This window comes from Arvicanthis niloticus, chromosome 8 (genome assembly GCF_011762505.2).
Source record: "Arvicanthis niloticus isolate mArvNil1 chromosome 8, mArvNil1.pat.X, whole genome shotgun sequence".
NCBI lineage: Eukaryota > Metazoa > Chordata > Mammalia > Rodentia > Muridae > Arvicanthis > Arvicanthis niloticus.
Window position 1 is genome coordinate 70,693,668 of NC_047665.1, and position 21,991 is coordinate 70,715,658.

A 21,991-nucleotide genomic window follows, 5' to 3' on the forward strand; every position below is an offset into this window, starting at 1 on the left:
AATATATTTTGATCATACTTACCTCCCTACCCAATTTCTCTTCCCAAATCCTCCCAGATCTATCCCTTACTTTCCCTTCTCCTTAATCATGATTGTTACATGTGTGCATGCATACAAACACAATCTGCTGAGTCCACTTATTGTGGTTCCCTTGTATGTTTTTAGGGCTGACCACTTGGCGTTGAATACCCAGTCAAGGGAGATCATCCCTGGAGAAAGCTGATTCTCCCTTTTTCAGCTCTCCTCAGTTACTTGTAGGTCTTCCACTAAAGCTGGGGCCCTGTGAGGTTTCTTCCATCTACACCAGCATATCAGCCACTGATCTTATTGCTCAGGTCTTATCAGCAGCCATATTATTGGCTGAGGGTATAATATATATATTATATATAGCCATATATATGAGGCATGAGGGTAGCTTCCCCATCTTATAGAGAAGCCACAATCTCTCAGCAGATGTCTCGGTTCTCTAGCTTTTATAATCTTTCCACCCCTGTTCCATGGTGTTGTCCTAGTTGGGGATGGGCATCCAATGATAATTGCTCTCTACATTTTGAACAGTTAGTGTCTTTCTGCAAATGTCTTTCTCCATCGGCTGCAAAGAGATTGTCTGATTAGGGATAAGAGCCATACTATTGTCATAGGCATATGTGTAAGGATAAGTGTTTAGAGTACAGTTAGAACTTAAACTAGTTTAAGAAAGTAGCTACAGAGGGTTCTCTTCTAGGTTTTTTTTGCTTCCTAAATGTGAGTAGTTTGCAAGATTTATAGTACCATGTTGACGTTTGTTCTTTTGCTATGTATTGTAATGCTAAGTACTTTCTCTCAAGGCCTGGTTGCCCAGGGATGAGAGAGTCCTCAAGTATAATCAAGTAATGCTATGTAATGTTGCTCCTAAATTTAAAACTATTTGTTGAATAAAGATGCCAAAAGCCTGTAGCTGGGCAGAAGAGTGATAGACAGGGTTTTGGTTCCTTGGGCTTGGGGTCTGAGGAGAGACCATGAAGAGAGAAGAGAATGTGGAGAGAGGAGAAGAACCCGTGGGGTAGGTGAGTCATGAAAACATGGCCATGAGCACTGGCCAATAGAAGTTAAGAGCTGCCCAGATGGAATATAGCAAGTCATATATTGGGGTTATTGGCAGGGAAATAGACATAATAGCATAGAGGGTAGACATCTGTCCAGCTCTACTTCTTTAAAGACTTATTGTAAATATAAAAGTTTTATGTCTTTTATCTGGGAACTGAATGATCAAAGGTGGGGTAGAACTCCCTGATTGAGAGTAAATATTTACTACAACAGTACCAGGTATAAGTTCTGTCCTACTACGTGGGCTTTAAATTTAATTAGGCAGCCATTAGTTACATCCAATATAGAAATGCCACTAATATACCTTTGGAAACAAATATGTCCTTCAAGCAATGAATGGACACAGGACTCAGAAGAATCTGGCTTGAACTGATCTGAAAGCCTCTTCCTTGAGAATTTGCTCTCATGGTACTAGAAACGGTGCAAATGGGGAGGGTGGGGGGGGAAGTTCTATTCAGCTGTGGTGCCTGTGAAACAGCAATGACCAAATGACCAGCACAGCAAGATAGGCCCAGAGATTCAGTAGTGCCACTTATGTCTTAGGCAGTGATCGACAGCTATCTAATTAGACTAAAGCCTGCTCTTTGAATCTTGTTATTTGAGAGAATGAAGAATCTCTGTCTTCATGCATGGCCAGAAGGTCAAAAGTACCACTTACCTTGAGGATGTCTTATCTTCTATGGACCTTTGGCCCGGCTTGACCTTACCTTGCACTCACCCTGGATTTGCAGTGAAGATGACTTGGGGTTCTCTGATGCCTCTCTTCCTTTTCTGCATACTTGTCCATTCCTGGCCCAGGTACACTCAAGCCCTTGAATCCACATATCCAGAAGCCTCATGCCACTAAAGCGCTACAGAATTCTTGTCCTTGATACAATCCCAGGACACATTTCCATATCATTCCTTCTGACTCTGGCTGTGTGCTACTGTTATTCTTTCTCTACTTGTTGATGAAGCCAGCTTTGGCATGAAGGACTGGAAGATCAGCTGACAAACAGGTTGAAGAACCTCTGCAAAGCTTGCCCTAGCCCAAGAACATGGTGACTCTCCATTCATATTGGCACTGGGTTTGGGGTTGTACAAAGAATGAGAAAAGAAAGGATTTGCCTAAATCTCTAACTTATCTATATAGTTTTTTGTACAGAGAATTTTTTTTATCTCCATCTGTTACCAAACCAGGGCTTTTCTGACAGTCAGCCTGGCTCAAGATACAGTGGCTAGATCATTGTTTCATGCAAAGGTTGGTATTTTCGAACATCTGCAGCCTAACTATTGAGAAAATGAATAGCTGCCAATTTATACAGGAAGAATATTTCTCATTTCTTTTATGAGCTAATGCATAAACACTGTCTATCTGTCTTTCCTGAGAGTCTCCAGGCTCCTGTGCCTCCTATACCATTAGGATGCTTGCAAAAGCTCTCTTGGGTGTAATTGTTAACCAAAAAAAGAAAAGAAGAAACCTGATCATTTGATAACCAAAGTTGAGGCCATACTTTCTACATGTATTTTTAAATAATATTTGAAAAAGTATATTCTCCATGAAAAAAACTAAAATATCTTTTATTAAAATAGTCTTGTTCTAATGTCAATTTTCTGCCTGAATAAAAATGAATAGCTATTAAACACTGCTCCAGGTGCTGTTGTCATTGGAATTAAAGATTCTCTGCTGTAATAAATAATTTCATCAAACCACAAATTTATCTAAGCAATGGTAGCCCAGGTCTTTTTAAAAAAAAAAAAAAAAAAAAAAAAACCTTTATTTTTATAGACATATTTTCAGTCCCAAGTACATACATTTGCAGTATAATGTGTGAGCATGAGATGTTGATTTTAGAATGAGCCTTAGATATTTTGAAAATGCAGTGCAGCCACCTACCTGTTAAAAGTGGTCCAGTGTCTAAATGAGGAGTAGATGACGCTTCCGTGTGGGAAGATGGCATATGTCTTAGTTGAAAATCAAATCACATTTAGCACTACTGAACTGCTATTCACTTGAATAACATCAGGCCCTCGTGGAGGGAAGTACGGGGTCCTGTAAAATGGGCTCTAGTCAGCTGATATGGTTTCAAGTGGGTGGCTCAATGCCATTTGCTCCTCTAACAGTTTATTTATACTGTCTGAGCTTCACATTGATTGGCCAAAAAAAAAAAAAAAAAGAAGAAAGAATCATACTAGATTGAAGTTCTAAACTGCAACATTGCACACGCTGGCATGTTTCACTCAGCCAGAAGGTAAATCACTTATTGCTACTAGAAATGAAGTCTGCTGCTTGCCACTAAGTCAATGGCCACAATACAGGAAAGCTTCAACCTGAGAGGCTGTTTACGCCAGTTCACCTTCTCATGCTGACTTTTGCAAAGGAAGGAAAAAAATGCGAATTATGGTTGCAGTATCCAATTATAATTAGCATATAGAAAAAAAGATAAACACGAGAGTCACAGTTAATACTCTATAAACAAGATGTGTAGCTAACACCAAGAATCTCAAATGACCGATTTCATTATTTAAATGCCCATGGAATATTTTCAGGGGTGCTGTTACCAGTAAATTCCTGGCTCTTTGATTTACTGGCCAGCACATTTTTGCTGATGTGTTGTTAATACCTGGCCTCAAGTTTAAGAAATTATTCTTGAGATGACTTTTCCCTTCTACTCCCTGTGGCCTGCTGCCTTCTCTGCTCCCTCTCACTTGCAGAGAAGAGGTGACCAAGGAGACAGCTAATGACTACATCTAAGTGTAAAAAATGTGCCGAAGGCAGAGGTATCTCTAGAGTGTTTTTGCTCTTCTCGTTTGAGTTTGCTGCTCACTGGTTTGCCATGGAGACTGTGATTTCCTGAGGCTTGGGGATTGAGTTTTAAATTTCATGTTTTCTTATTCTCAATTGTCTTAGCCTTAAAATATGGTCAACAATGGTACAAAATATTGAATTATACCTTAAAGGATGGCCTATTAGTGATACCACTGAACACACCCACTGCAAAAAACATCATGTTGGCAAACAACAAGCAGAGGCAAAAGACAGCAGCAGGTTTTGTTTACTGATTCCTGTGCACCACCCAAGGGCTACATTTCATATGCATTGATTCGTGTAGTTCTTATGATACACTAAGTTAAGAGTAGCATCTGCACTTTATAAATGTGCATGCCTGAGCTCAGAGAAATAACTCAGTACCTGGTGTCTATGTCTCTCTCTCTCTCTCTCTCTCTCTCTCTCTCTCTCTCTCTCTCTCTGTCTCTCTCTCTCTCTCTCTCTCTCTCTCTCTCACACACACACACACACACACACACACAGAGAGAGAGAGAGAGAGAGAGAGAGAGAGAGAGAGAGAAAGAAACAGGTTTGGCTCTACATCAAGGCTCTTGACCACTCTCCTGTTCTGTGTCATTCATGCCTTTGGGTAACTGGGTTCGTGGCAGTTGTTTTCACAAAACTTAGAAGCCACTCTCTTTATCCCAAGAGTAGATTGGAGAAAGCCAATGAAATGAAGTATGTGTCTAACAAAGGCAGTAAAGGTCCTGGAATTTGAACTAGGTCTTTTTGCCTATCAAACCACATACTTAACTCTGTCACATCATATGCTTTCTGTAGAATGATGGCTTGAATGGAAATGACCATGGGGTTTTCATCTTTCCATTTGCCATCTTTATTATTTCATTAAGTGCCAGGATTTGAACATGTACACACTTGCACTATTGTTTAGAATATACATCCCAAATAAGAGACTATCCATGTCTAACTTTCTTGTCCCACAGCTGATGGCTGACCTTAGGCTCTCCCCCTACCCCTTCAGTCTGCAGCCAATCAGAACCAAGCTTTACAGAGCCTGTCTTTTTTTCCACTTTCCGGCTAGGCTTTGCAATAGCAAAATTGTTGATCTAAGGCACCTTTGTGACTCTACAGGTCCCCTTCAACCCCACTGCAAATGTGGCAGTCCTATCCTAGTGCTTGCTTCTTACTCAAGACCATGACAGAATGGCCACTTTGCTCACTGGCCACTCAACCTCCAGTAGTACAGGTTGGTTTCCTTCCTTTCTACAGGACTGTCTATTATCCTTCGTCTTTGGCTAAGAGTAACCCAAACATCTCACCACCACCCTTTAAAGTTGATGCTTTGATGACTCTCTGTGTGAGGATTGCCATGCCAACCACTACTCCCTCCACAGGACTATTTCTTCAAGCCTGTAACCATAACCTCAGACTGTTCAGGGACCCCTATAAAACCTCAGCACTTGGTAACCTTTGCTAGGAGCGCCAAGAGTAATTGGAAGTTTATAACCAATGTGTCCTCTGCATTTGCTTTAGAAAATAGCAGGTGCCACACATCACCTGTGTACCAGACTCTGTGCTAAGTAGCAGGCATATAAAATAGTGTCTCAAGTCATGTCCACAAGTACCAGTAGCTTTGCTCTTACCCATACAGCTACATCTCCAGTTTTATTCAGCTTTCCTGGGATAGTTAGATGAGCAAATGCTATTTTTGTCCTAAGTTGCATTTGCCCACTTGAAGAAATCAACAAAGTGTGCAATTCCTCTGACTTAAAAGAGTTATTGTATCTGTGGTCATAAAAGATTTGAGCAGTAGCAAGCTCAAACTTGACAAGAAACATAAATTTCCAAACTTGAGGAGAAGCAAAAAAGTCACCCTGGCCTGATTAGACTTTGATCATTATCATGATGGAATTAGAGGCCACCTGTCACTGATTGAGCTGACGTGGACCACACACTTAGGGTACTAGGTAGAAGATCTAATATATACTTTGCTTACATGGTAAGAACATGCACAATGTTCTGTCATGGGCAGTTTCTACAGTATAGTTAGCCTGGATGCTCTTTGACATGACCCATGTCCTGCTGCATGTCCACCTGACATTTACCCATCATGACTAGCTTTGACACTTTAAGCCCCTGTCTTCTACTATAATGCCTCAAGCCATCATGGGTTTGTCTGATAACCTACTTTTGAATGATTTCTCCCTTGTCTATTACATATTTTATAGTTTCAGAGCAGAGGTGTCATTTTCTTTTATTTGTATTTCAAATTCTCTCTCAGAGGCTGAAGACCACAATCAAGTGACCACAATCCTGGCCCTGCCATCAGCTGGCTCTAAAACCTTGGCTTGCCCACTCATTATTCCCGAACTTCAATTTCCTCACATTCTGGGAGAGGGTCTCTTCAAACTTTCTATTATACCTTCAGCCTCCAATAATGGTATTACTCTGTGTCTGAATCCATCCTTGTCTATACTTCAGAATCTGTGCTTGTGCCGCCTCAGTCCGGAACAATGCTGTACTTATCTGTGTGTGCACTTGAAATGTTTTTATTTAAACACCAGGTTCTGGGACCCAACTATAGCCTGGCAAATTGTTTGGTGGAGTAGAAGTCTGTGGATTCCAGTGTGAAGACAGAAAGGAAGCAATAGTTCTTTTCTTCACAGATGCTTTAGATTTTACTTTCAGTGCCTCTACTGGTCAGTAGTACTGTCGGAAGCCGACTTTTAGCAGAAAGCGGCTAGAAAGCAACTATCAGCTTTGCAACCATCTTGAGCCATATACCCTGACATGAGACTTAGTTTGCAACAGCTTACAACAGCTGAGCACACTCTGATAAATATCTTGTTTATGCAAGGCGCACGTGGTATCCATGCTATACTCGCCTGTAAGGCTTACGTCATATCCACACCTACAAGGCATGTGGTATCCACGCACCTACCAGGCACGTGACAAAGTGTATAAATACCCTGGACTTCCCTTCAGAGAGAAAGACAATAAATGGGAGACAATAAAAAGAGACAAAAAGAGAGACAATGAGAAAGAGAAGGAGAGACAATGAGGGAGACAATAAGAGAGACATGAAGAGAGACAATAAATGAGAAACGGGGACTTGACTACACACCCTGTCTTATCTCCATTCTTTGCGTCTCTTGCTAGGCCCTGACCCACAGACTGGAGCGGCAGAGTGGTCCAGACAGTTTGGCCCCAAAGCGTGGGGCAGAACGGTCTGCAACACAGTAGCTCCAAGCGTGGGTCAGAGAGCGGGCTGCAACATAGTACAAATAATCCAACAGGAGAAATGGGGACAGCACACACACACACACACACACACACACACACACACACACACCATAGGCAAAGTACAGAATGCAGTCTTTCCAAACTTGGCTGGTTGAGTTCTGTATTCAAGAAAAAGGGTGGTTGCATTCCACTTGGACCACTGTTTCAATTTATTTTATGTATCCACCCTTGAAACTGTACCTTCAATGTCATAAGGCACAGTTGTAAAGTCTAGGGTCAGTATTGTTGGACGGAACTCTCCCCTAACATGGACCACACATATATTAAAACTTTTGCCTACAGTCTATCTATACACATCTTCTCTTTCCTCTCCTTCCATCTGCTTCTTCAGAAAGCATCTTGTAGCGTGGAATTAGAAGCCATACAATCATGCTTTTGTTTTGATTATAAAGAGTTTTACCTCTATTCCAAAGGCAAGAAAAAAATTGTGACTTAAAGAAGCGAAGGCTTGGTGATGAGATTGTCATGAATTCTACAACTCCATCTGTCAGTGACCACAAAGGATGAGGTGTGGTAAGTTAGGTTCAGAATGAATGGCAAGTGGTACAGAGCAACTGGTTTCTGGGTCCTCAGTTTGGAACCAAGCACCACACTGCTGCTATGGGATCTGATCCCACCAGTGTCTACTTGTAAAAGTTCATCATTTAAAAAATGGATCAAGGAAGTGTGGCACAATGGCCTCAAGGGTCTGCTTAGCAGTGGGTTCTGCCGTTTTTCAGCATAATATCACTGGCTGCTTTTCTTCAGCTAACAAAGAACCACTGTCCCATTTCCCTCTGTAAGTGAGGCTGGACTTTCTAAGCCCCTGTCACTGTGTTTGCTGACAAGACAGAGTATCCACTGCCCTTCTCCTGGCAGGAATAGAGAACCTAAAACCCCAGCCATGTGGCCATGGTCCACCTGATTGACCTCAGTCTCGTGTTGGCTTCTCTATCTGCAGGAAGACTTACTCTCTGTGTTCTGATACTGTACTCTACTTATTATTTCTAATTCCTCTAGGTTTCCTCCCTTGGACCCTGCGTTTGACATCTTTCATCCATGAGCAAAACTCTTTCCAGAGCAAGAAATACTGACTATGGGGTGAGTGAAACAAGTTGGTAATCAACACGTTTGTGCTTCCAATGTATCTGCTTTGGTATCTTGCGAAGTTAATATATTTTCCTCTAAGTCTTTTATAGTAATATTTATAGGTTTCATATAATTGTATCTTTTAATATAGAGGTAATTCTCTCTGATAGCTTTAGAATGAATGTTCACTTTCATAGATACAGCATGAGATATAAATTGACACTCAGATATCTAAGAGGCTTTTCAAACCTATCCTCTTAGTTAGCTGGCATCTGTTTTGTTATATATGGAATAAACCCAGGTTCATAAAAGATTCATCTTGTGATGTGGAGGCTCACAGTGGAGCGTTTATAGGCACAGCAAAAATCCTGACTTGCAGCCACATCAAGACATTGGTTTTCCACTGTTTCTTGTCAGATTCCTGCAGAGGCACCATGGGAGCCAGATTGCCTGGGGCACACAGTTCAGCTGCACCAATAGCTAGTGCTGAGAATTTACCAGGTAACACAGATGCACATTTTCACAGTAAAGGTGTGCCAATGCCCTTTGCTTTTCCACCCCAGCAGGAAGGCTCTAATTGAAACTAAAATACCCACTTAGCACATGACATTAAGATGCATCGAGGCAAGTGAAAGGGATATGTATCCAAATGGTCTGTTCTCCATCTTATTTTATTCAGGGAAGTACACCTATGTACCATAACATCATTTAGACTGCACTGTCAAAGCAGCAGACAGCATCAAACAGAGGTATTCTAACTTGAGGTTCACTAAGTTCTTCCTTCTTGCTTAAAAGGCTCAGACTTCTTTTCTTGACCCATTTACATAATTTTATTGCCAGAGAGATTATAGGCCAGCATATGCAAGAGTGGAACATTTAATCAGTAAATATTTAGTGAGCATTTAATCAGTTCATGTGATAGGTTCTCATTAAGAGTGGAGGTCCTCCTAAGTCTGCATTCTAAAGGAAGGAAGAAATCAACAAACATGTAGGTGGTTTTGGTTTGTTGTAGCGGTGACAGAGTGCTGACCCAGCATGGTCTTAGTCCCTAGTACTTCCAAACAAAAATCAGAGGTATGTCAGATGATGATAAATACATTGGAGTCACATAAATCCAAGAGCATAGACAAGTCACACTATGATAAGGTACTGTTTGAACAGGGTATTCAGACAAACCCTCACTGGGAATATAGTATCAGGCATCGAATACACAGAACTAAGGGCTAGAGGGGCCATCGGTCTCAGAAAACTTGATGGGGGCTGGATCTAGCACATGTGATGATCAACAAGAGATTCTTGGGCTACTTTGGAGGTAGAAGCAGTAGGAATTTTTTCCATGTTGAATGTGGGATATTTGTGGGAAAAGTGATCAAAATGATTTCACAGTCTTTGGCCAACACATCTGTAGAATGAAATGAAGACACTCGGGAGGCAGAGGCACGCGGATTTCTGAGTTCGAGGCCAGCCTGGTCTTCAGAGTGAGTATCAGGACAGCCAGGGCTACATGGAGAAACCCTGCCTCGAAAAACCAAATAAATAAATAAATAAATAAATAAATAAATAAATAAATAATAAATAAAGAATAGAAAAATAAAAAAATAAAAAAGAAAAAGAAATGAAGAATGTTAGAACAAAGAATACTTCAAAAAAAAACCAAAAAAACAAAACCAAGACTAGAGAGACTAGAATTAGGAATTCTGTCTTAGAACTATGGAAGTGAAAATATTTAATAAATATCCAAATGCAGAGATCAATCAGCAGGTGGATATTCAAGTCTGAAGTTCAGAGGCATGATCTTTAATGAAGGCATACAGTGGATGAATGATTACCAGACAAGAGAAGGATCTAGAGTGAGAAAGGAGTAAAATAATGAGAAAAAAAAAGTTCTGAAATCCAGGTACAGCCTGTAAAAAAATGACAGTTATTAACTATATCGAATGTTACAAGCAGATCCAATGAATGAGAACTGAGAATCTGCTACTTAGCCACGTGATGTCCACGTTGGTTTACAAGAGCAGTATCAAGTGCTTTAATGAGATGGTGGCTTGATGAGGTAGATTAATGAAAGAATGAGAAGAGACATTAGTAGAGATCCTATTAAGTCAACTCTTTTGGTGAGCTTCTCACGAAAGCAAGCAGAACACGGTGGCCTAGCAGGAATTGTGGCTTTAAGATTAGAGGCTTTAATTTTCAAGGTTAAGTCCAGTACAGGAGGGACATAAATGACCAAGAATGGAAGGATTCCTAATGATCCCATTGAGCAGGTAAAGGGACCATGTGTGAATAAGGTGTCACTCTAAGTGGGAGCACAGAGGAGGGAAAGCTTGGCAGAGCCAGTTGCAGGCAGGTGGATGCCAACACGGAGGAGCTAGAAGACACTGTTTTGGGACTGCTTCTATTTTCTCTGGGAAGTGTGGAGTGAGTCTAACTATAAAAAAGAAAAGACAAGAAGTAGGAAATAGATACTCAGCAAAGTTTAAAACTCATGGCTATAGTATGGACATTTGCATTGCCTCCAAAAGCCCATAGGTTAAAGAGATGCTTCCTAAGCCATGCTACTGGGCATAGAGAGTCTCTAAGGGATAGGACCCTAGTAAGAGGTTCTTAAGTTGTTTGAGACATGTTCCCTAAAGGGGGGTTGTAGGGCCCTTGTTTCTCTATCTCTCACTTCTTCCGTTTGTGATGGACCAGTTTGGTCTAGTCCATACCCCATCAGTGCCTCCTGGCATGCTCACCAGAGGCCCAAAGTCATGAAAACAACCAGACCATGGATTGAAATCTCTACAGCTGTGAGGTAAATAACTCCCTTTATGAGTCAGTTCTTTGAGTTCTTTGCAATAGTGACATGGAACTGACTAGTAACACACAGAGGATAAACACGAGTAATTAAATGGGTTTGTCCAGTTAAGAGGTCAGAAGTCAGAGCCTTGATGTGAGACCAGCATCCGTGTGGATGTGTCCCAGCTACATTCAGCTGTGTTCCTGTTACTAAAGACCTGAACAGTAAGCACGGGTGAGGATGGGTTCGTGGCTTTTTTGCCAAGTGATTAGAATAAAGGCAAGTTGGCCATAGACCTGAAGTTAAAAGCAATGGCAACCATTTCATTTTAGCAGTGAGCCTTACCACACATGGTAGCCAGGGGGAGCAAGAGAGTGGACTGGGCACATTGAGAGGTCTTAGCATTGCAGGGGAGGTCTGCAGAGGATCGTGGTGCTGAAGGTGCAGTTCTAGCCTTTGTTGTGGCATGAAACAACTGTCTATTTTGATAAAAAGGAAGCATATTCATTACCAAAGGCTGATTGCACTTTGAATCTATTTAATTAAGTTTTCACCCTTTAAAATTAGTTAAGTTATGCAAAAAAGGCCATAGCTTTGAACATTAGTATGCATTCTTTCACTTACAATTATGAAATGAATATATTAGTGTATAATCTAAAAACAATTAGTGATCGCTAGACTACATCTCAGTAATCCTTCTCTTCTAAAGGAATACACTTCCAAAGACAGAATTAAACCATCCCTCTTCTTTGCCATCCCAGTGCTTGGGGGGAATAGTGACAGACAACATAACGCACGTCTCTGCCTATCTTGTAAATCACTTTAATTTCCCTAAATTGCTGGAAAGGGATTCGTTGCCATTAAGAAACTTTTCAAAATCTAATTGATCAAATTGCATTACCCAAGACAGATGCAAAAACTACAAAGGACTTGACATTGAAAAAAAAAAAAAAATCCTACCTAGTTCACCTCAGACCTCTTCTATGTGCAAATGGGAAGTTGCTACCCAGGAGGCCCTGACCTTTCATTCTAACAAGTTTTTGTTTGGATGAGGGAGGGGAATGTTGCTTGCTTCCCTCCTCTGCTCCCGTCTTCTTTCACTATCTTATTATAATTTTTGATATAGTGAAGCAATAGTTGTAGGAAACCATAGATGCCTTCTGGATCCATGCAGCAGGCAGGACTGACAAACCAAACCCATGTGGAGTTTCATCATAGTAACAGCATGGCTGGTTTTAGAAGGCCCTGTAGCCAGTTAACTAAGCCACAGCCAACTGTCTGGCTGATTTATTGAGCTGTAACCAATTAATTTGTTCTCTGTGCTTTGCTTCTACCTCTCCGTGAATTCTGACTGATACCATTATTGGCTAAAGTCTCAGACTCTGCTCTAGTTCTAGAAGCTATCAGATTCACAAGGGTTGTTTTGTTTTGCTCAGACAAATTCTACTGAACACAATTTGTCTGAGAAACAATCCCTTTAGCAGCCCCATCAAGGTTAACTTTTACAATAAATTTCGAGACAACAAAAAGCAAGTTGAAAAGCCTCTAGTTTTTTGATGGATTGAATTCCCAGGTCAAAATGTCTGTGTTTCTATCTGGTTCTTAGTTGGGACATTTTCAGCCTTTGTGTTCTCGAAGCTTCCGTTTCCCCATCTGTATGACCAGCACATGTTTGAGATTAAGCTAGAAGCCCTCACCTTCCTTCCTAAAGCCCTGTGGCCAAGAGGAGCCAAATTATTTTACCTTCAGATGAAATTAGTCTGGAACCAAAAGAGCCTTCTTTTGGCCATGGGTGTAATTATGAAGCTAGTCCCAGACAGACTGAGCCTAACCCTCTGCCTTGCCTCATTTCCCCTCCCTAGAAACCCCCTATCCCATCCTCCCTCCTCCTTTTTGCTTTTATACCTTTCTTTAAAAGCTGCTGGCAACCGCAGATCTTCATTCTTTTGTATTTCTCAGAATACATGTAGTTGACATTATGTATCGTTTCACTACTGGATCTTGTTGCTTGGTAATATGACTCTTTCCATGTCTTTTCATGACTAGATAGTACATTTCTTTTAGTACAGAATACTATTCTATTGTCTGATTACATCATAGTTTATCCACTTACCTTTGGATGGGCATCTAAGTTGCATCTAAAATGGCAATTATAATCAGGGCTAGGACCAACCAATCATGCAGGTTTTTATATGGCTGTAGCTTTTCAACTCCTTTTCAAATGCTAGATGAGTGTTGCACCTAGATTATATAAAGAAAGTATGTTGATTTTTGTACAAGCAGCCAGATTCCTAAAATGGCCGCTGTTTTCACCTCCCACACACATGTGCAACAGCCCTTATTTCTCTGCCCTCACAGACACTAGCAATGTGGCTGACTGTGCCCTGTACTTTGTATATTCTTGTAGGCATATGGTGCTGTCTTCTTGTCTAATTTGTGTCTCCCTGGTCACATGTGATGTGGTTGGCTTTCCCTTTTACTCATTGTTCATTTCTCTGAAGCCCCAAAGTGTGTTTTGGAGATATCCAGATTTTTTGACTGTCAAGGCATGAGATATTGTTAGTATTGTGTCTGTGACTTTCCTTTCTCAATACAGCTAGCCAGCAAGTCATAGGCTCAGTTCATGTACTCCTTGTATTTTTAACCAATGTAGTATACAATCCACTGTCAGTTAAATAAACTCAGGAACACAATTATTTTTGAAGGGGGGGTGGGTAACCTATCTTCAGTACCCAGGCAATATCCAAAAGAACAACAAAACTCAGCACTGTAACACATACTCTTTTGTTTCTCAGATTGTCTCACTAATTATCCTGTCACATACAGTGCGTAGAATTGGTGGAGTTATCCACATGGGCTCACCCTTCACTATGGTTGCAGGCAGTTCTTAGTGCCTGAAGTATCAGTATCCTAATTCTCCAGCCGACACCGTTTCTAGAACAATCCCTGGTCTCTCTTTGAAGTTAATCATTATCACCAACACATATTCTCAACTCCTAGCCTGGACACTTACCTGGGCAGGACAGTTGCTGTTCTATCCTGTCCAGACCACCCAGTTTGCTTGAATGACTGCTTTTAGTTAGAGGCATTGCTAATTATTCTCATTAAAGAAATTAAAAGTCCTCTGAGTTTTATAGATCATGGTGCACTTTAACTTTTTTAATAAAAATATTATGATATATAAGGTGACATTTTGCTACACGTATCTAAATGATCGTGTGGTCCTTGATGTCTGGTCTTCATGGTCTCTCTGTGTACATGTGGTAGGAAAACTTTAGATCTACTAAGCAGCTTACCCTATAGTATCATAGGAATCAGAGAACCGCATGGTACGAACAGACAGATGGGAGAAAAGAAAGACAGGAAAATTCTGTTTGAGTTAAACTTTCAGTGTTCCATTGCTCCTTAATTCCTGGTCTGGGGAACTAGCCAGAAGTCTTGTTCCCAGGAGCAGTATGCTCCCTTTGGAGTTTACTTCTGTTAGTGCAGAGAACTTCCTTTGGCCAATGCCTCCTTCTTAGGGCAGCTGAGTGTACTTGAGGCCAATGATGGAGTGTGGGTTGTGGTGAACCCCTGCAGGGAAGGCCTCAGAAGGCTGCAATACAGGGAACACATGGGAACAAATGTCCTTCTCTCCAGCTCTTTCACAGAGTTGACCTCAGTAAACCCAAAACAAGAGTGCACTTAGTCATTATGGCCTCAGTGTGTTGTGCTTCAGAAGTAATTGATAAATACTTGTGGATCTGATCTAGACGGAGCCACAGGGACCAGGGATATGTGGTCATCAGCCAGTCAGGGGGGGAGAGTTAAATCATTAATGATGGAATGACAGGGGGCAAAAGGTGGACATAAGGCTTGTCACAATTGTGGTTGTTTTTTTTCCTCAAATTACTCTGGCACATCCTTGTTGGAAGCTGTATGTTGATGTAAGCACAATCAGTTCTAACCCCAGCCCTCTTTCAGAACACTGACAAAAGAGCAAATGAATAGGGGTTGCTTCATTACTTGTGGGACCAAAAGTGCCCAGAAGAAATGCTTATTTCCAGTCATCACTTCACAGGAGGTGAGGAGTTGCAGGCTCTTGGAAATGTACCTAGGTCTATTTCAGTTAAGTTCTTAGGACCTCCGCCCCCCAGGGGAAAGGGGCTGAGAGGTCTGCCTTTGACAGTGGATAAATCATGCTCCCATTTATGACCAGCCCATTCTTTAGGAATAACAATGACACTGTTCTGACCTGACCTACCTCCCAGGTACTCAGGCGGCTAGGCACCACCAAGCTAACTGCTCGCTCTGTAGAAGACAGAATAGATAGCTTCTCAGCTGGATCGGGAAACACTTTTTTCCTCAAGGAAACACTTTTTTTTTTTTTTCTCCTAAACTTGCATGTCTTTGAAAGTCTGTTTTCCCCTATGTATTCAAAAGGATTGTCACCAGTGGGCACATAAGCCTGACCTGAGCAGTGAGTAGCTAAAAAAAAAAAAAAAAAAAAAAAAAAAAAAAAAAAAAACAAACTTTGTTTGAAAGACAAAAGCTCTGTTTTAGTGTTTTAAGTGTTGTCAGGTTACAGACATGGCTGAGGCAGCCAGAGGCTGGAGTCCTCATAGAAGGAAATCTGACTGAGGGCTCTCCTGGGATTTGGAAAAAGCCGTTCTTTTCTAACATGCTGACTAGGGTGCAGCAGAGAGAGGAGTAGGTGTGTTCTCTGAGGTGGTGTTTAACCAAGGAAACCCAGGAAACTTCCTTAATGAAGCACAGCTGAACAGAGCAAAGTTCATTTCCGTGTTCATTCCACAAATTCTTTCTTGGAAGACAGAGGACTTGGTGATTAGCACCCTTTTATACTATAGGGTGGTAATGATCTTTATATTGAAAGCATTTTTTATTATTTCTTTTTTGGTAAATATAGAAAACCATGGGGTTAATTATGCCAATTTGATGTAAGAGTAGCATATGTCAAATGATGTTGATCATTCTTTGAGAGGTTTCCTCTCAAATATTCCCCTATTAGTTTTCAGCTCACTCTTCTCTTCTCTCTCTCTCTCTCTCTCTCTCTCTCTCTCCTCTCTCTCTCTCTCTCTCTCTTTCTCTCTCTCTCCATCTCCCCCCGCCCCTCTCAGTATAAGATATTTGAGGACCCAAACTTAAATTGCTCCTGGGATATGGACAAAAGGCTCAGTGGTTGAGAACACTTGCTGATCTTTCACAGGACCCCAGTTCAGTTTCCAATTCTCATTTTAGGCAGTTCACAGTCACCTGTCACTCCAGCTCTAAGGGAGTTCCACACCCTCCCCTGGCCTTTGCACTCATGAGCGTATCCACACAAAGACACACATTCAAGCACATACATATGATTAGAAAAACTTGAATGCTTTTAGCTGTAGTGTCACATTCAAGTCTGTTGTATAACACACCACAGTACTTACATATAGCTTGTGCAGATCCATACACACTTCCCTTGACACATCGTTAGTTCTCTATATGACCTGGCACAAATGTCCATGGTATGCAAATGCACTATGTTGTTTAGGAAAGATTGTCAAGAAAAAAGTATCAAATGTGTTCAGTGTAAACCCAATGTGGCTTTTAAACTATTTTTGATCAGCAATTGATTTAATTCACTGATAGAGAACATGCAGATATGGAGAATCAACTACATTCAGCAGGGAAATTGACTAAGAGTCAGGAATCCTAAATTTTACCCTTGGGTGTGCTGCTGTGTGGTTTTTGTTGTTGTTGTTGTTGTTGTTGTTATTTCTTTAACCCTGAGGATGCCCACTGACCTTCAGAACTTCAGTTTTGATCACTGTAGAAAAAAGTAGAAACATAACAGTCTCCAAGAGTTTCACTTGGTGATTGTATGCAATAAAGCATGTTAAAGTATTTCTAACAGATTTAAAGAATTGTGTAAGTTGTTGTGTCTTATTTTAAAAAAAAAAAAAAAGAGCCTGGAATATGTTTTATAGAGACAAAGTATGGTGCAGTAGGAGATGGTGCCTCTGTGGGCCCATGCTGAGGCACCCTTTTCCCCTGAGGGACCGGCCATATGTTGGATATAGTATGGAATAGAGTTTATTTAGGACATGGGAAGTGGAAGTGGGAAGAGAGGAGAGAGAGAAGAGGAGAGAGAAGAGGAGAGAGAAGAGGAGAGACCATCCAGGAACATGTGGAGAGAATGGAGGAAGGGGAAAAGGAGAAAGGGAGAAAAGGGTCAGGAAGAGAAGGGGCAGCGAGAGTAAGGGAGTAAGGGATCAAGGAGAGGCTGAACAGCTCCTTTTATAGTAATCCGGCCATTACTGTGGGGCAGAGCCTAGAAGAACTGCTAATATAAATGTTTTATGTTTGAGATGGAGTAAAATGCAGGAAAATATATAATAGAAATGCTAGAGGAAGCATGGTGTTTGTTTCTAAACTCTAAATCACACTCTTTGGAAAATGATCCCTTAGTGATGTTTTTACAGCGAAGGGTTGTACAAATATAAGAGAAAGTGAAAAGGGGAAGGAACAGGCTGCAGGAAGCCACGAGGCTGAGTGAGAGTGTGTGTGCACAGAGCAAGTGTCCCCTGTGTGTCTTGGAGAGTCAAGATCCACAAGCACAGAGGAAAAAGCAAAATCCATCTGGGAAGGCAAAACAAATTCTGAAATGTTTTTATTGGCAACAATCAAGCTATAAATACCACTCATCTGTATTTATCTTTCTAATCCTGTGGTTTCTTAGTTGTTTTGTTTTGTTTTCAATAAAACTAAGTTTGGGGCACTTGATTCAATTGCCCTGTGAAAGAAACTGAAGGTAAAACTAATCTAGAAGTATTATCTATGGTTTAATTCACTTTTGGAAAGTCTGAAAAAAAAAAAATCAAGCTATTGGCCAGTGTATGCTACAGATAAAAAAAAAAAAAAAAAAGAAAAGAAAAAAGATGTACTTATTTTATATATATGAGTAGCTGTCTTCAGACACACCAAAAGAGGGCATCAGTTCCCATTACAGATGGTTATGAGGTACAGTGTGGTTGTTGGGAATTGAACTCAGGACCTCTGAGTCAGTTCAGTGTTCTTAACCACTGAACCATCTCTCCAGTCCCTGTTATAGATCTCTTATATGATAATTTTCTTTGTGATTTCATGTCACCATGTCTTGTAGTGATGTACCTGTGAAATGTCCCCCATAGTGTCTGGTATTTAAATCCTTGGTCACAGTTGGTGGCCTTGCTTGAGGAGATCATGGAACCTTTAGGAGCCTCCCTGGAGGAAATATGGCACTACAGGAGGCTTTGAGAGTTTATAGTCTCCTCCTACTTCCAGTTCACTCTCAGTGTTTTATGTTTGTGGTAGAGCTTTGGCTTACACTGCCCACTAAATACCACAATGTGAATTGTGGAATCTCCCTCTGGAGTCAGAAGCCAAAATCATTTCTGTCTTCTGTAAGTTGCTTTTGGTCACAGTGTTTTATCCCAGTAAGAGACAAGTAACTGATGTAAGTCTCATAGATTTTTTTTTTTTTTGGTGCAATTTGGAGAATTTTCTTTATAAAAGGAGTATTTTCTATGTATTAAAATCAATTCACAAACTCTTATTTTTTAGCAGGAAAAAAAAAAAAAACCCTAAACAACCAAAAAACCAAACCAACCAAACAAACAAAACAGAATACAACCAGGTTTTGGACTATTTGGGAAGTTTTCTAAACATCTCCACCTCTGTCAGTTGGGGTATCCAAGCTAGATGCCGGGAGCCCCTACCCCCATTGAGGTTTGGTGTGTTGCTATGGGTTGTTTTTTGGAGGGGCGGGGGTGTACAAGGTCGACCTGGGAGGAATGGGAAGAGAGTGTGATGGGGTAGATTGCACAAATTTCCAAATAATTATTAAAAATAATATGTTTTAAAAAAAAATCTAATAAAAATTTAAACACAACATGATTCAACCTCAATCAGTAACCAGTAGAAAGAATCCTGAAACTGAAATCACCATGCTCCTATCCTGGGTCACCTGTATGTTGTTGTTCACATACACAGTAGGACTCTGAGCAGAAACCTTGTGGAGACCATGTGCTTAAACCTCAGAATGCTCCAGCAGCTCTGGGCTCACCGGGATGAAGATCTTCTGGGCTTAGCTTGGACTGTAATGCCCTTTGCTGGAGTCATGACGTTTGTTGCCAGATACGATTTCCAGGTAACTATGGATCTCACCTCCTGGGTTTCTCTTCTCTGAGTACCGCTTTCTTTTTCTTTATTTTTAAATTTGTCTTCAACTTTCACTTTTCTAAAAATGTTTTCTCTGCATGCTTGTCTGTGTACTACATGTATGAAGTACCCGCAGAGGCTAGGGGAGGGTGTCCAGTACCCTGGGACTGGAATTCTGCCTAGGAGCTGTAAGGGTCCATGATTCACCAAAGAATGACACCCAGGATTCAAATAGTATGTAAATGCGAAGAGTGTTTTATTCTGGAGAAGCCAGCATGCTGGGGTCTCCCATTACCAAGACAGAGAGGCAACCACGTGAGCTCACAGGCTGTATTTAAAGCACGGTGGAGTTCCAGGGTAAATGAGCTTTACCTTACTCTCTCTCTAGGCATTCCAGGAACCATCACAGGGACATGGAGGCAGGGAACTGTTGCTGAGGCATAGGTGGGCTTTGTCTTACTCTATCACTAAGGACATTTTATTATTGGTGTGCGTAGGCTCTCTGGAGCCTGCTGACCCATTGTCCTTGCTTCAGGCAGTTTCCGACTAGCTGCCTGAAGCCTGGGTTTTTAGTCCTAATCTCCTGAACTGCCAATTTGAAGCCTGTCCTAGAGTCGGTCTGCCTCATCAGAGCTACCATGTGGGTGCTGGGAAGTGAACCTGGGTCCTCTCGAAGAGCACCCAGTGCTCTTAACTGCTGAGCCATCTCTCCAGCTCCAGCATGACATTCTTACGACTTCCTTCTGTCCATTACCTAGAAATTATTTTCTCATCTATTTCTGTCCAGTTGCTATGTTACAGGATCTAGTAAGGTCCGTAATTTCTTTTCATATATTCTTTTCAATATTTTTACTTCTTCATTCTCAGATATTTATTTTCTCATTACTTTAATTTTTTCTTTTCTCAGGACTGTTGAATTTCTGCTTGTTAATTAGAAAATATACTCTCTGAATTTTTGTTTCATTTTAAATATGAAAACCACAGAAAGAACCCACTTAAAATGTATGTTTCTATTTTTGTCAAGACAAATAATTTGTGATGTTTATAAGAGCAAGCATCAATGTTTTTCAACTCACAAAACTCTGAAAGTCGTTTATATGAAGTATTTATAAATTTTTACCTAAGTACATGTCACTTTTTCATCTCAGATTTATAGTTAGTATTATATATAATTTTTCACATACATGTATATTCATGGGTTTATTCCTATACTGACAAAAATAACAAATACAATTGTATTACATGTTATTTTAATCAGGAAAACAAACAAGCTCCCTTTTCTGAGTTCTCAGTCTCATTGATTAAAGAATTTTAAAACAGACTCAGAAGGATGCTCTATGTTCATTTTATTAGAGTTTGAGGTAAGAACAACAAGGTTGGAAGCTGTACATCTCAGCAGTTTTCAGAAGGATGAAGATGGAGGGAGAGAAAGAGAGAGAGAGAGAGAGAGAGAGAGAGAGAGAGAGAGAGAGAGAGAGAGAGAGAGAGAGAGAGAGAGCTCTCCAAGCAAGCCAGCATGTTCAATAACAGAGGCTGGCAAGCAGCTGCATGGAGGAAGAACAGGCTTCTGTGAAAGACTATAGTGCAAGGGAAAGCATGCTTACAGGCTGTTGGCCACTATCCGGAGGGGAAAAAAAAAGAAAACCATTCTGCTTACTGAAAGCTCTGTAAGTGGGTAGGTTGAAGGAGAAGCTTTTGGGAATGATAAGTGCTTGTCTCATTAAGTGAATAATTATTCCTCCCATTGCCTTGGGATGTTTCTGGATGAGTTGACTTCCTGAAGGGTAAATCTCTTGGCCAGGCAAATAATAAGCATGGCTGCACTAACTCTTAACGGAAGAAACAGTCATATGTAGTGTTCTTACCCTTGGTTTAGATCAGAATGCCATCTCTGTACCCAGGGGCAGGAATAGAACTCAGCTTCCATTCTTTGACCAGGAAGAAATAATGTTCCTTGATGGGCCTCAACATAGTCCCAATACTTCCACCTGCTCATGTAGTACTTCAAATTCTAGAACGAGGCAGTTGAAGTGTTTCCTTTTTCAGTGTTTGCTGGGAAACAGGATGTAGAATCAAAAGCCAGTCATAAAGGAAGTGTCTATTCTCAGTGGCCTCCAAGGCTGCTAAGCTCTATCTATGTATCTATATATCCCTTTGTTGTTGGATGTCTTGAAAGATTGTTATTCGTCTCAACAAGCTATTAATCAAAATCTAAGGAGAAAATCATAATTAAAAGCTTTAATTAGAACATCACCTTCTAAGCATTTCTTTTCAGGTAATATAAGATGTTCCTTGTGAGGGGACAAGTAATGTTTAAGCAAGCCATACTCTTATGAGACTTTCCTTTAGTCTGTTTGTTCTAACTTATGGGAATGAAATTATTAACTAATCTGGAAAGCCGTGGCTAGTCCCCAGAGACATGTGCAGGGACCTTGTTGGGGTTTGTGGTATCTGACAATCAAGAGAGCTGTCTTTCATAATATGCTCAGTGTCTGCTTGCTTTGGAATTAGGACTCTGCTGACTAACTTTGGCCTCTCTAGTGACAGAGACAGCCTTTGAATTAAGAGTTATTGATGACATGCATTAAGCATCAGCTGTTGCTTCCTCCAGGGAAGAGAAATCTCATAGACATTCTTCTTCTCAGAATGCCTTGTTTATTGTGGGAAATGTCTTTTCACAAGATAACTTACTTGTAAATCTTATGGAAGAGTCACACATTGGAGAGGCTCTTTGTTCTCTTATAAACAAAAGACATGATGTTTTGGTTAGGAATCTTAATAGAACTGAGAAAAGAACTTACAATATACGG

At 40.7% G+C, this 21,991-nt stretch overlaps 1 protein-coding gene across 1 annotated transcript in view; it reads left to right on the top strand.

Annotated features, from left to right (window-relative positions):
• The window catches only part of Kiaa1217 (KIAA1217 ortholog), an 805,390-nt gene that overhangs the window by 155,668 nt on the left and 627,731 nt on the right, over window positions 1-21,991 (top strand). Inside the window, exon 2 of the mRNA XM_076939581.1 lies at window positions 8,159-8,239. The gene's annotated coding sequence lies outside the window, so the exon portion shown is untranslated. The remainder of the gene's footprint in view (window positions 1-8,158; window positions 8,240-21,991) is intronic.